This window comes from Engystomops pustulosus, chromosome 5 (genome assembly GCF_040894005.1).
Source record: "Engystomops pustulosus chromosome 5, aEngPut4.maternal, whole genome shotgun sequence".
Lineage (NCBI taxonomy): Eukaryota > Metazoa > Chordata > Amphibia > Anura > Leptodactylidae > Engystomops > Engystomops pustulosus.
This window is the reverse complement of record NC_092415.1, coordinates 33642103-33657439: the sequence shown is the minus strand read 5'-3', so window position 1 is coordinate 33657439 and position 15337 is coordinate 33642103. Positions and strand designations below refer to the sequence as shown.

Sequence of the window (15337 nt, the reverse complement as noted above, 5' to 3'; positions counted from 1 at the left end):
CCTCCCCTCAGGCCCTGCACAAGGTATAATTGAATGCACCATCTGTGACTGGAGTGTCCTTTAAAGGGGTTGGCCACTTTACCTCATGTTTTGTGTAAGTGTGTAGGGTAGGATATGAGGTAATTTACCAATATACATCTAGTAATAGTTCTGCTCCACTTTCTTGATATGTAAAGTGAAGCCTCCTGTCATCCTGTCATTTACCTCATCAGCCAGACATTCCTGTCCATAAAATGGTTGCAAACGGAGGGTCATGTGATCTCAAACTGGCCATAAGCAATCGCCCTGCCAGGACCTCATGACAGTGTCCATGACTATAAGATGGCAGGGAGATTTATTGCAAATGGCGCAGTGTGGTTATGTGAGGGAAGGAGGCTACGAGTAGAGTGTAATCTATGGAGACCGAGGGCCGCGTTTCTACCGTATCGATAACATGGTCGCCGTGGAACAAGATAAAATCTGTAGCCGACGTTTCTATGGAGTAAATGCCTGGCTGACGTGTTATTGTAGGACACCGGGATGTGATTGTTCGGACTCATCCCGTGGTACGTTGGTGAGTGCTCTTGTTTTGTCTGGCGCTGGCTCAGCGAGGGGTTTCATACAGAATAGATTATCTGCACGTCGGCAGCCATGAACCTTTTGCTGCCTTCTTCTGAAACAAGGATTTCATTCATTCGCTCCGGGATCTGGTATGTGATGGGCAGCTGAATCACACATGACTGCCCCCTCGTCCTGCACACTACCTGCTCATAGCCGCTATTATTGGGCCCGTAGTTTAACACTCCCTGGATTTTTTTCGACATATTTTTTTTTATATATTATTCTTTCAATATAAACTAAAAACTATGGATGTGCCCGACCCCCGCAAAACTACACAGCAAGACGTGTCATTGGATCTAATTTCCAGGATTGTAGCTTCCCAAAATGAACTGTGTGTGTCCTCATCCTGCTGTGCTCTGAGCCTCCGCCTGCTACTGTGGCAGACCCTAAGGAAAGGGGAGGTCATTGAAGAGATTTTGATGAAAATCTACCATCAAAATCATTCATAAACCAGGGACACTTACTCATAGATCCAGCCACCGACACTGTGGTAATCTTCTTAAATTTGTTATCCATGGCCTCTTTTCTTCTAAAATCAACCTTTAGAATTATGCTAATTAGTCTGAAGGATTCTGGGTTCATTACCAGAGCCCCTCCGTGCTGCAGATTCACCGGCTGTTACACTCTCACCCTCAACACTGTTCTTCTGCACAGTGAAACCGCACAGGGGGGGGGGGGCTCTGGTATTTCCCCCAGAGTCCTACTGGCTCATTGGCATAATTTTAAAAGTTAACTTTAGAAGGAACAGGCCATTGATAACAAGTGTAAGAAGAGTAGCACAGTCACGGTGCTTGCAGTAAGTGTCTCTGGTTTATCAAGGTAGATTTTGATAATAGATTTCTTTTAAAGGGAACCAGTCACCAGAAACCTTGTTTGCACTAAAGACAGGTTGTAGAAGCCCATCACATCTGCATTGCAGAGTAGTCTTTATACCTTTTCTGGGCATTTGCATTGCAATGTAGAACTCCTTCCTCCTGCTCACTCACACTGGGACAGAGCTCACAGCTGTGTTTGGATGCCTTGTCTGTGCTGCTCACTCACTCCTCAGCCTCCACCTTTGTGCTCATGTACAACTCTTCCCTCCCCCACTGATGTCAGCTCACCAGGCTGTGAGCTCTGTCCCTCTGTGATGCATTTTTCACAGTCCTGCTGCTACTAACAACACACATGGGGGCACATTTAGTAAGGGCTTTGCACTGCACTTTTGTCGGACTGTGCATGTTCTTCTACGTTAAAACGGCTTGTACAGGTATTTAAGAAGTGTCTGCGCTGCTATTGTGCTGTGCTTGGCTTCGTGCGACACGAATTAGGGGGTGTGCCATGGGTCGGTCAAAGCGCCGTATTTAACTTGCAAATTGTGTCACACGCCCCATGTTAAAGGTGCACCTGAAAAAAGATGGTGAACTCGGGCCAGTGCGGGGATGCGACAGATTCATGATTTATGGCGCACATTCTTAGTGAATTGCCACACCCAACATTATACGCAGAAATAGCACTTTTAGTGCAGTTTTTGACTTTCTAGGCAAATGTGGCCCATTGTGTCTACCCACTTGTATAGCTCTGCCAATATAATAATATAGACTGTTTGCTCAAGCCTTCTACCGCTAATCTGAGCAAGCTAATTACCATTTCAATATCCAACATGCTAATAAGGCTTTCTACTGTCTGATGGGCAAGGGTGCATCAGCCATGAGGTGAGTTGAGCCTCTTGCCTCGGGCAACACCAGTCGGGGCAGCATCAGTCACATGGTGCAAATCAAGACCTGACAATTAAAAATAGTGTTTGTGCACACCTGATGTCAGCCTGGGTGTGAGACTGCATGGAGTACTGGCATCCTAAAAAAAGGGATATATTACTATTGGATTTGAAGGAGGGGCGCACTGTTTTATAGTTAACCTCCAGCAGCAGAGAGTCTAGGTTCACCCCTGAATCTTTTACAGGATGCAAGGAGTCGATAGAAGCGGTGATCAACCCCTTTCCCCTTTATATTATATACTGTAATTCAAATAATAATAATCCTTTATTTATATAGCGCACACAAATTATGCAGCGCTACACAGAACTTGCCAATGGCCCCAATGGTGCTCATAATCTAATCAACCTACCAGTATGTTTTGGAGTGTGGGAGGAAACTGGAGGAAACCCACACAAACACGGAGAGAACATACAAACTCTTTGCATGCTCAGAGAAGGCAGAAAAACATATATGCAATGCAGCTGTAATGTGATTTTCTTTAGTGTAAATGAAGTCCCTGGTGACAGGTTCCCTTTAAACCCTGAGAGTCTGTGACTGAGTGCTCAGAGATGAAGTATAATATATAACAGTGTGACTTCTTCTGATTTGGAATAATTTGGGTGTCTCTGGATCACAGGGATGGTTTTTGTACTTGTTTCTTATTTTTGGGTGAACATTCATGTGGCAGTGGTCTTCCCTGTCTCTCCCCCCTGTGTGATTTCCTTGTCTGTGCGCTGATACAGTAGAAGGATGGAGGGGGTGAATCTCCGGCAGATGGCGAGTGCTGGTATATACTGCAGTGTGCGGCGCTGCTCAATGCAGCATAGAGAGCCGGCTCACACAGGTACTGCACAGGCCTTTTGCCCTGCCACATAGTCATATATATATATATACAAGATATACTCCTGCTGATCTATCATTGTGCTCCATCTGCATTGTTCTCCCTGTGCTTGTAGGAGTGATTATCACACATTCTAGGATTCCATCAAAAATGTAGACATTGATGATGATGATCATTGAAGATGATGATGCAAGCTGTAACACTGCCCCACCGATAGCACCTAGGACGCCTTTTTTTGACACGGCATGCTTCTACCACGTAGCTCTGCACCTCTTCATTTTAACTTTAAAGGAAATCTCCCAACACAATCCATCATGATAAACCAGGGACATTACTCATAGTTCCAGGCTCTGTGACACTGGTTATCTTCTTACATTTGTTATCCATGGCCTCCTGCTTCTAAAATCAATGTTTTATATTATTGTAATGAGTTCTCCTAGGGGTGTTACCAGGAGATTCTCTTAGCTGCAGATTCACAGGTTGTTACACTGTGTAAAGTGCTTTACCCCCTCCCACTGTGTGAGATTAGAGCAGGCAGCGGGAGGGGGAAAGTGCTGAGAGAATGGGGGATGGGGAGACAGTGTAACAGCCTGTGAAGATACAGAAGAAACTCTGATAACACCCCCTAGAGACCCTAGACTACCACACACAGTCCCGGTGCCTGTATCCATGAGTAAGTGTCCCTGATTTATCATGATGGGTTTTGATTTGGCTTTTCTTTAAGAATGTTATGTGCCCTGGGCTTTATCAAAATTGTTGGCCCAAATTTTTTTTTAATGGCCAGACATTTACTGCCTACATACTGTACCAGAAAGCAGGGGGTCCTTTCTGTCCTCTTTCAGTTCTTCAGTTTAAGGACCTTGGGCGATGCATCAGAGGTCCTGTAAGAGCTGTTGTATACATACGTGTTCAGCACCAGCACACATGTATGAGGATTTCCGGGCTGGAGGGCCCTCTGCTTGTTATCAAACTTTTGTGGGTGGCCATGGGTCCCAGGCTGTTTCCCAAACCACCCTTATTATAGTCCTCTTCTGTCATGACAGGACCTACTTTTAGGTAAGTTTGTGACCAGCCCGTCATTGCACTTAGCCCTATTAAAGTCTTGTATGTGACGCTGATGGCTAGATCAGGTTTTTTTTCTCTTCACACTTTTCGCAGCATGTAAGCAGCACAGCGCATCCCGCACAGCAGTGTGAGGAAGGAAGGGACAGCCACGTGACAAGCGAGAGGCAGATGGGACCCGTTTTTTTTCACTGCTGGTGCATGTGACCTATGAGAAGCTTCAATCCCTAAATGACTCAGTATCTATAACGCTACTGCAGCGCTATATAGCGGATTTACACATGACTCCCCAGGGGGTCGCTAATCAGAATTTGGGCAACGGGGTTAACAGAGTGTTCCACGGCCCGGCTTCAGCACCACTGGTCTAGGAGGTAATAAAGACGTTTATAGCATCAGAAACATCCAATTAAATGTAGAAAACACTGTTGTTATAAGAATAATAATAATCTTTATTGATATAGCGCCATCAAATTCCGTAGCGCTTTACAAATCAATATAAACATGAGTCTCTCTGCTACGCCATAAGATAATGTACACCCCCCCCCCCCACCACACACACACACACACACACACACACACACACACACACACACACACACACACACACACACACACACACACACACACACACACACACACACACACACACACACACACACACACACACACACACTATCTGATCCCAGCGTGGATACACAATCATATGGCGGAGCTGAGAGGTGTCACCGGAGCGCCTGCGGATCACCTACATTTGTTTATAAAGACGTTTTCTACACTTATCCAGACATTCCTGAAGATAATAATGATGTTGTAAAGGACGAGCAAATAAGTTTGCTACCTGGTGGTAGATGTCCTTAAAAGTACAGGTACCCAATGATCCAAAAATTTGTGTCGGAGCAGTTGGCAATGACGAAATTTATCAGGAATCTATTGCTAGGCATTGGCTGGATACTGACCTGGCAGACGTAACGGAGGGAAAGAAATTACAGAAAGTTACTATTCGGATGGAGGGGATCTATGCGTAGGTTTGCAAAGCAGAGGAGTAAATGGATTAAAAGTCCGGGATTGGTGTCACTAGAACGCCTCCCGATTGTGACTGGGTGTGTAACGGGTGTGCAAGGTGCTGCATGGAAGGGAATGTAAGCACTGAGGGTAGGTAGTGGTGCGAGGCTTGGGGTATACAGTAATTGTATCAGTCCGCAGGGGTGGGGTGGAGCAGGGTATGTTTAAAAAATTGTACGTATGACTTTTGACCATCTACAGCTGTATAAAGTTGCCTAATTAAAAAAAAAAAAAGCACAATAAAAAAGATGGCAGAATACTTGTATATAGATAGAATGTATAGAGTAAAACAATCCATAATTCTGGCCAGTTCTCACATCGCTCCATGTACCCCTGGCGGCTGCTGACAGTCCAGCGTCTTATATTTTGCGCACTAGATGTGATGAGCTGACTTTGTTTTTTAATGCCAGTATTTTTTGTATATTTATCCGCATCACATCTCCTATTCTGTATGTGCAAATTGTTACGGGGAAGCGTGTGCAGCCTGTGGAAATGGGCCCGATTCCACCAACTACGCACCATGTACAGTAGGGGAGTCCTTGCATTATACAGAAATATGATGCAAGGATTCCCTGTCCTGTATTAACTGTTATATTGCTGGGGCTGTGGTCCGTCCAGCAGATGGGGAATCCTTGCATCAGATTTCTTTTATAATGCAAGGACTCCCCTTGCTGACATACGGGCCCATTTCCACGGGCAGCACATGATCATATGCAGGAGGCCTTATATTAAACCTGGTATATTATAGAGACCTGGTATAAGGATTCTGCAGATTGAAGTAATGTGGGGCTCATCCAGTGTAAGGTTATCAGAAAGGACGTAGCGTATCACTGCTGAAATCCAGAATCTGCACTCGTATAGGGCGTATGACGCTGCTATAACAATTTTGGGGCACGTGTAAAAGAAAAAAGTTCTGTATGTAAAGTTTTCCATAGAGGATGGATTGAGTTCAGTGTATTATGAGAATTCCCATGTTCCTGTGACTATGACCCCTCCAGTTACTGCCCCCCACATCCTATGTGTACAGGGAGACTTGTGATTAGATTTGTCCCATCTGTCTCCCTGTATGTGGTGACATCAGAGTCACATGGCAGGCAGTGTCCGGAGTCAGAGGGAGGAGGTGGATGTGATCCTGTGTGTGACGCGCTGCCATGGACTGCACAGACTGTGTGAGTGCATCATCATCATCTTCACTAGCCACATCCAGGAGCCATGGCCGCTGTGTATGGGACTAGCATCCTATATGTCACCTGTATCCTGTACATGCATGACCCATGGCTGCTATTCCATACAACCTATAGTCTAGACTAGCATCCTATATGTGACCTGTACATCCATGACCCAGTGTATACACAGCCGCTATGTATGGGACTAGCATCCTATATGTGACCTGTATCCTGTACATGCATGACCCATGGCCGCTATGTATGGGACTAGCCTCTTATATGTGACCTGTATCCTATACATCCATGACCCAGGGTATACACAGCTGCTATGTATGGGACTAGCATCCTATATGTGACCTGTATCCTGTACATGCATGACCCATGGCCGCTATGTATGGGACTAGCCTCTTATATGTGACCTGTATCCTATACATCCATGACCCAGGGTATACACAGCCGCTATGTACGGTGCTAGCTTCCTATATGTGACCTGTATCCTGTAGATCCATAACTCACAGTATATACCAGCGCTATGTATAGGACTAGCATCCTATATGTGACCTGTATCCTGTACATCCATGTGCTGGTGTATACACAGCCGCTATGTATAGGACTAGCATCCTATATGTGACCTGTATCCTGTACATTCATGTGCTGGTGTATACACAGCCGCTATGTATAGGACTAGCATCCTATATGTGACCTGTATCCTGTACATCCATGTGCTGGTGTATACACAGCCGCTATGTATGGGACTAGCATAGTATAGGTGACCTGTATCCTGTACATCCATGTGCTGGTGTATACACAGCCGCTATGTATGGGACTAGCATCCTATATGTGACCTGTATCCTGTACATGCATGACCCATGGCCGCTATGTATGGGACTAGCATAGTATAGGTGACCTGTATCCTGTACATCCATGTGCTGGTGTATACACAGCCGCTATGTATGGGACTAGCATCCTATATGTGACCTGTATCCTGTACATGCTTGACCCATGGCCGCTATGTATGGGACTAGCATAGTATAGGTGACCTGTATCCTGTACATCCATGTGCTGGTGTATACACAGCCGCTATGTATGGGACTAGCATCCTATATGTGACCTGTATCCTGTACATGCATGACCCGTGGCCGCTATGTATGGGACTAGCATAGTATAGGTGACCTGTATCCTGTACATCCATGTGCTGGTGTATACACAGCCGCTATGTATGGGACTAGCATCCTATATGTGACCTGTATCCTGTACATGCATGACCCATGGCCGCTATGTATGGGACTAGCATAGTATATGTGACCTGTATCCTGTACATCCATGTGCTGGTGTATAAACAGCCGCTATGTATGGGACTAGCATCCTATATGTGACCTGTATCCTGTACATGCATGACCCGTGGCCGCTATGTATGGGACTAGCATAGTATAGGTGACCTGTATCCTGTACATCCATGTGCTGGTGTATACACAGCCGCTATGTATGGGACTAGCATCCTATATGTGACCTGTATCCTGTACATGCATGACCCATGGCCGCTATGTATGGGACTAGCATAGTATATGTGACCTGTATCCTGTACATCCATGTGCTGGTGTATATACAGCCGCTATGTATGGGACTAGCATCCTATATGTGACCTGTATCCTGTACATGCATGACCCGTGGCCGCTATGTATGGGACTAGCATAGTATAGGTGACCTGTATCCTGTACATCCATGTGCTGGTGTATACACAGCCGCTATGTATGGGACTAGCATCGTATAGGTGACCTGTATCCTGTACATCCATGTGCTGGTGTATACACAGCCGCTATGTATGGGGCTAGCATCCTATATGTGACCTGTATCCTGTACATCCATGTGCTGGTGTATATACAGCCGCTATGTATGGGGCTAGCATCCTATATGTGACCTGTATCCTGTACATCCATGTGCTGGTGTATATACAGCCGCTATGTATGGGGCTAGCATCCTGATACATTGTTGCGTCCTCTGTGTTATTCTGCCATAACATAATGGATACATTGTGCTCATCCACAATACAAGAGCACATAGTGACCTCCCCCCTGCAGACCCCAGAGCAGCCCGGACAGTACATGGAAGATGGGTTATAGCCTTGTGTATATACAGCACGTTATACTGGGAGTATCGGGATAATGTGTAGAAGGTCACAGGCCTCACAAAAACAAACTTTAGTTCTGTCCTAAAGTGACCCCACAAGTAGTAAAAACCTCTCCTTCTTGCTTACATTCACTTTTTATGTTTCTAACTCTGTTACCCGTGAGACTAGTGGTGTCCTCTGATCCTGGCCGGATCTCCGGTGACATTACGGGGGTCAGCTTTCTGTAGATCGGTGCTTATTGATGAGCTTCTGGTTGTCCAAGGCTTTTTATAGGGTCGGTCATTGATTTAGATGGTAGCAATCTGATAGGTGGGATTAGAGCGCTGGTTCCTCCACGTGGTTAGTGCCCCTGATACACAAACGGTATATAGAGTTCAAAGGTCAAAAATTGCAATTTTTATTTTTCTGCATGAAGCATTTTGTTGCCTCTTAGACCCTATGAGGGGGCATTATATTAATTCTGTTCTATACCATGTAGAGCAGAGGTTACATCTCTTTCTATATGGCTAATAATAGACACTCCTGGATATACTGTAGGGGACTATATGACATGATGAGATTTGCCTTTCTTTCTTGGACATATTTAGGGTTCCTACTGACTTTTTAAGGCCATAGTGTAATATAAATCATAACATTTCTAAAGAAACCACAAGATCCCGGAGGTCTAAGTTAAAGGAAATCTACCATAATAATAATCTTTATATAGCGCCATCAAATTAACCATCAAAACCAGGGACATTACTCATAGGTCCAGGCACTGTGACTGTGATAATCTTCTTATATTTGTTATCCATGGCCTCCTTCCTTCTAAAATCAACTTTAGAAATTATGAGTGCTATGGGAAGTGTTACCAGAGCGCCCCTCCATGTTGTATTTTTACAGGTTGTTACGTTGTTCTCGCCTTCCCATCTGGTCCCTCAGAACTTGGTGGAAGATGAAGGGGGGGTTAGAACAGTGTAACAGCCAGTGAAGATGCAATTACCAGAGCCCTTGTGGCTCATTAGTATAATTTTAAAAATTGATTTTAGAAGGAAGGAGGCCATGGATAACAAATGTAAGATGATTATGAATAATTATGATCATGATGGATAAGGATCAGTCCTGTGAGTCTCTCTGCTGGATGCTGTAATGTGTTTTCTCCATTCACACCAGGTATACAGTGTATATAGTAAGCTGCGTTGTGCAGCACATGCTAGACTCCTGGATTAGGTTTGGTGGAGCTCAGCAGGCTGTGTACACATCATTACAGGCTACGCTGGATGTCTTATGGCAGTCACTTGCTGATCACACGTCCTGTAGACGCTGGAGGAGGATTAGTCTAAGCTGCTGCACCTTTAAAGGGAATTGTCCCGGATCACGCCGTCCTAACCCTCAGGCAGAATGACAAAATGACAGGTCCAAGGATCAAAATCCTCCGTCATGGACAGATAACACTGGCTTGTGACCACTTTAGCAATATACAAAGAACAAGACTCTGCTTGCAGTCAGTGAATGAGGACAGTCGGTGATCACCTATGTACATTATGTCGTCCCAGCTCCTCCGGGGATCCGCTGTTTGCACTGGTTATGCATGGAGAAGCACTAAATTTGATTTTTAATAAATTGGACAGCGCTACATGTACTACCTGATACGGCCACTACAAAATCGAGGGCGCTGTTCCTTGTATTAAAAAGGTTGTCACATGTATTATCTCATGTGATCAGCAGGAGGGCCAGGAATCAGATCCTCTCTGACCCGATACTGAGGGCTTATTCTCATAGCTGTGTCTATCCCGGGAATGATGTCCGTGTGTCTGCTTTAGTTTCCGACCCTGTGAACTTGCAGGATAATGTGAGTGTAAGACATAATGATGCTGTGTAAGCCCAGTACACAGGAGGCACATTTTCTACACGTTCCTCAATTACTTGGGTTTGGACAAAAAGAAGATTAAAAACTAGTCCAAAAAATAAATAAAACATTGACAATGTTAAAGTTCAGATTTTTTCTTTTCTCTTCTCGGTCTTTTGTGAGGATCTAGTTTACTTCTCTCTCTTGTCCTGGATTATTGGAATTTTTGGATTATATATTGTATGTTAAGGAAGTGAACTGTGTGCTGTATGAGGAGTGGGCGCCCCTTAATTTCTGGCCCCTTTATCTCGGTAGACAGTGGTGATGGAAGATGGCAGCGTACAATGTCTGGTTTCTTTTCCAGCATGTTTTTTGCATAGCTTCCTTGTTAAAGGGATATTCCCACAAAGACAAAATTCTTAAATATACTCAGAATAACACATTCTCTAATTCTATCTTAATAGTTACAATACAGCATTCACAGATATGAATCCAACCTGAGTTCTTCTGTTTATATTTTGGTTGTCCCTGGATACGACCATAAACTCCTGACTATGGTCGGGCAGACTCCTCTGGCTTCTCTTGTACTGCAGGCGGAGGGGCAGGAGGCAGAGAGCTCTACAGACAGAGGCTGATCTTTCCAGAGGGGATACACACCACTAAGTCAGTGTGCTTGGTTTACAATCCTTCATCCTAAAGGTAGATTTCCTTTTAAAGCTTTAAAGGGGCTATACAAAGACAAATGTCATAAATCTGAAAAGTAATTAACTGAGCCGGAGACTGAACATGCGTCCTGTTGCTCTATTCAATACTAGGGGAGTGGCAGAAATTGCTGAGCACAGCACTCTGTTATCTCTCATACCCACGTCCTATACCTCCCATACTATTGAATAGCGGGCAAGACACATGATAAACCTGCCAGGGCATTCAGTTTTTGAGAATGGGACTAGTGGTGTGTCATTCGCGAAGGAGGTGACACTAAGAGCCGGGTCTTTCGCGTGAACGAGAGTGGACTCCCTGCCGATGGCTCACTTACTTGAGTATCACGGCCGATGGCCCCCTATAACCTTATAGAAATCAGATTAAAAGTGCTGTGGGGAGGGATCACTGATTGGACTGAGGCTCCTACTATCGTTATCCACTATCCATCGAAAATTCTTGGTACAACCCCTTTAAAGCTGTAGTTACACCTTAGGTAACTGTAGGCCAAACTATTTTAACACCCCCCACCTAATCACATGCATCTAGCGTGGTGAGTGTGCATGTACTCCCACTATTCAGAGGGAGTAAAACCCCTTCAGGCAGCTTATTACCCAGATGTCTGCATTTTTGGGTAATTTAGGACCTCTCCATTCATATTTAGGTACATTCACATGGCCGTGTGCTTGCCCGGAACGGATCTGGCTGAGCACAGGTCTGGGGGGAGGTGGTGGTAGGGGTGAGCCTCGGTAGTAGTGCGGTGATCCACCGGGTACTCACTGCACCGTCACCGGGAGCCATAGAGGTCCATGGGGGCCATGTGAATGCAGCATTAGGCTATATTGACACAAATGTATGGGGGATGCATATACGGCCGACGTATATACGTCCCCCATACACTGCAATGGGTGCACGGTTCCCCTACGGGAGCGGTCCGGTGCAGCATACGTGTGACACCGTACTGTTCCGTAGCCGGGAGGAAGATAGGACATGTCCAATCTTTCCCTGGAATACTGCGCCGAACACCATATATTCCTATGGAGAGGGGCGGGGGTGAGCAGCTACGGTACGACGGGCACACCTCATGTGAATGCAGCCTTGATTGGTTTCTGGTCCTGTGATCCTATAGAAAAATTGGTGTTAATCCTAATGTTTTGGCAGAGGTTTTTGCTGTAATTGTGGTAATCGTGATTTTGCTTGGATTTTGTCACATGTGAACTCCCCCTGATGTCAGTTTGTGACCACCCGCTCCCTGATGTTTAGGAGGAGAAGCCCCTGTTACAGGACAATATGGTGGTCCATATGCAGGACGATGCGCGATGGTTTCTGCTGACTGTAGATGCTGGAGCGGCTCCGTACAATCTCCATCATTTATTAATGGATGTGATGCGCCCTGTCATCCCGCTGCCGGCTATAAATATGATCCTGGTGCCGGTGCCAGAACATGAGCTGGGCTCACACTGGATAGTTATTAATAGGTTGTAACACTTCATAACAACTGTGTGTTTGTTACAGTGGAGCAGTCTCCGAGCCCCCGTCCCCTCGGATGAGAGCGGCTGATTTTACGGTTATGCAATGTGTTCTAGTGCGCACAAACGCAGGGCGACGTCACCCGCCATACTAAGAGGGGCTATTGTCAGAGAGACACACACTCTCCAGAGGTGGGGAATGTTTGACAAACACTCAATCTGAATGACGGTAGTACATAGTAAATGTTATTACACTCCTCTACTGAAATTTTATGTGAAATTTAAGGGAGTCTTCCAGCATACAAAGCTGTTGGGTATTAGCCCTGGGGTTCAGTGTAATCAGATCTCGTTAGTGGTAGCAGGACTGTGATAAAATATATTTATATTCCAGGATTGCAGCTGTAAGTCTTTACACAGCCGTGATCTTTGCATTCATGCTGCTCCGTAGTTCTGCTGTAATATCTAACCAGAAGCCTGATACTCTTCCTCGCACCAGATGGATTATAGCAGTACGGTGAAGAGGTCCCAGTCCGGCTTCACAGCGCACAACTCCCTATGAAGAGGAGAGGGTTGTGCACCAACCCCCTCCCCTCTCCACCCACCTGGGGCTTACAGGTCCAGTTTGTTCACACGGCCGTGTGAATGGAGCCTAACAATGTGTTTCATAAATGCAGTGTTAACTGAATGTTAACATGATGTAAACATGCATTGTTGACTCCATGTTTTGTAAGTTCAAATGTTAACGCAGTGTAATTAGGCTCCTCTCCTGAGCTGTTGTATTGCATTAAAAAAAACACAAGGTGAACGCACCCTCGAGGTTTTTCCAGACACATCTCAAGGGGTTGTACCAACCATTTAAGTCTTTTCCTAGCCATAGGATATGGCCTAACCCCAACCAATCGTGAGAACGGACCGCACAGGACTGAACAGGGGTCCAATTCTCACTAATGGGAGCAGCAGCAGGTTGAGCATGTGTCATTCAATGCTATAGGCGCATCAGAGATTGTCCTGTGGATAGGGGGTAACCTAAAGAATTGTTACACCCCCTTAAATAGGAGATTGGACCACCCAGGCACCTCTGCAGATCAACTGATTGTAGTTGTGCTTGTAGTAGGGACACCAGAGACCACCCGGTCCATTGTGTGGTGGACCTATATGAGTCCTGCTCTTCATTACTCCACTGCCAGCCAGGCCTGCAGTAACACCAAACAGCCACCGCACAGCGAATGGCGCTTTCTGCATGTAGAGGTGCCGCAAGCACAGCTGTGGGGGGGGAGCGCCATTTATTGCACCTCTATCCTTGTCCCATTGACGACTTATCCAATATAAATCTCTTGTCCCCAAATCCCCCTTTAGTAGTGTAAAAGAATCCGTCCTAATGAGTGATTGTTCCTTTGTTGGTTCTGATTGTTCCTGTTTTGTGTCCTGTGTTCTCCAGCGCTTGGGTTTTCTCCCTCCTCGGTCTTGTACTCGCTGTCGGTGCAGTGAATGGCTTCCTTTGATGTAAGCAGTTTTTCTGCATTGTCATCATTTTCCTGCGTTCTCAGGAAATCTCGTTTTCTCGTCTCGCTGTAACCCTGTTGCTCGCTCGTCTTGTTTGCTTTCAGGGCTGCTTTTTGGGTTTCCCGTTGGACTATTAGGTGACATTGAGGAGACGTGTTACATCTGGGGTTCTCCTCCTTTAGACGTCTTCAGATATTATTGGTTCTATTCACTGACTCTGATGCACATAACACAGAATCTTTTCCCACAAATCTTCTTGCTCCTCCTGCTCTATAACACACTGTGACAGCTACAGTAAAGTTGGCAGAACACTTCACAACTGTGTTACTTATGACACTTACTCATAGATCAGGGCACCGTGACTGTGGTATCTTCTTAGATTTGTTTTTCATGGCCTCCTTATTTCTATAATTAACTTTTACACACCTGGGGTGTTACCAGAAAACCTTCGTGCTGCAGATTCAGAGACTGTTACACTGTCTACCCTTCACTTTGTGTGAGATTATATCAGGCAGAGGGAGAGGGGAGACAGGGTAGCAGCCCGTGAAGTGATAGCACAGAGGGGCTCTGGTAACGCCTCAAAGAGCCCTTCTGGCTCATTAACTTAATTTTATAAGTTGATTTTAGAAGGAAGTAGACCATGGATAACACGTATAAGAAGATGACCACAGTCACGGGGCCTGGATCCATGAGTAAGTGTCCCTGGTTTATCAGGATGGATTTTGATCGGAGATCTCCTTTAAAGGACATCTACCACCTGTAGATGTAGATCTACTACTACTGGAGGGTGCCCCTTTTAACAGAATCCATTCTTCTTTTAGCTTCTTATGCTCTTGTTTTTACAAAAATAGGCTTTAAAAATTACGCAAATGAGCCTCTGTGGCTCCAGACTCCATTAACAGCTATGGAGCCCAGAGGCCCTCAGGCTCATTTGTATAAGTGTTCAAAAAAAAAAATAAATAAATAAGGGCCCTAAGAAGCTTAAAGAAGAGTGGAAGAGTGGATCCTGCCAGAGGGGGCACTTACCAGCATGTAAGTGTCACTAGTTTACAGTCTTTCATCCTGGAGGGAGATTTCCTTTAAGTATGAAATCATAGGGTATCCGACACCAGGCCCCTGCACCATTCTGCATTGTTAGACACTGAAGACTCTTCCCACTGCATAGCGGCGGCTCAGGGCCCATTCAAGTGACTAGAGGCAGAGATGCAGTACCCCTGCACCACCACTCTATAGCAGACGGAGC

The 15337-nt window shown here is 45.5% G+C and overlaps 1 protein-coding gene across 2 annotated transcripts in view; it reads left to right on the top strand.

Moving 5' to 3' along the window:
* Window positions 1–15337, top strand: part of WWP1 (WW domain containing E3 ubiquitin protein ligase 1) — a 65543-nt gene that overhangs the window by 12524 nt on the left and 37682 nt on the right. Inside the window, exon 1 of one of the 2 annotated variants that reach the window (XM_072151590.1) lies at window positions 6384–6470. The exons of the other annotated variant lie outside the window; for it this stretch is intronic. The gene's annotated coding sequence lies outside the window, so the exon portion shown is untranslated. Of the gene's footprint in view, window positions 1–6383; window positions 6471–15337 lie in introns of those variants that run through there. 2 annotated transcript variants of the gene reach the window in all.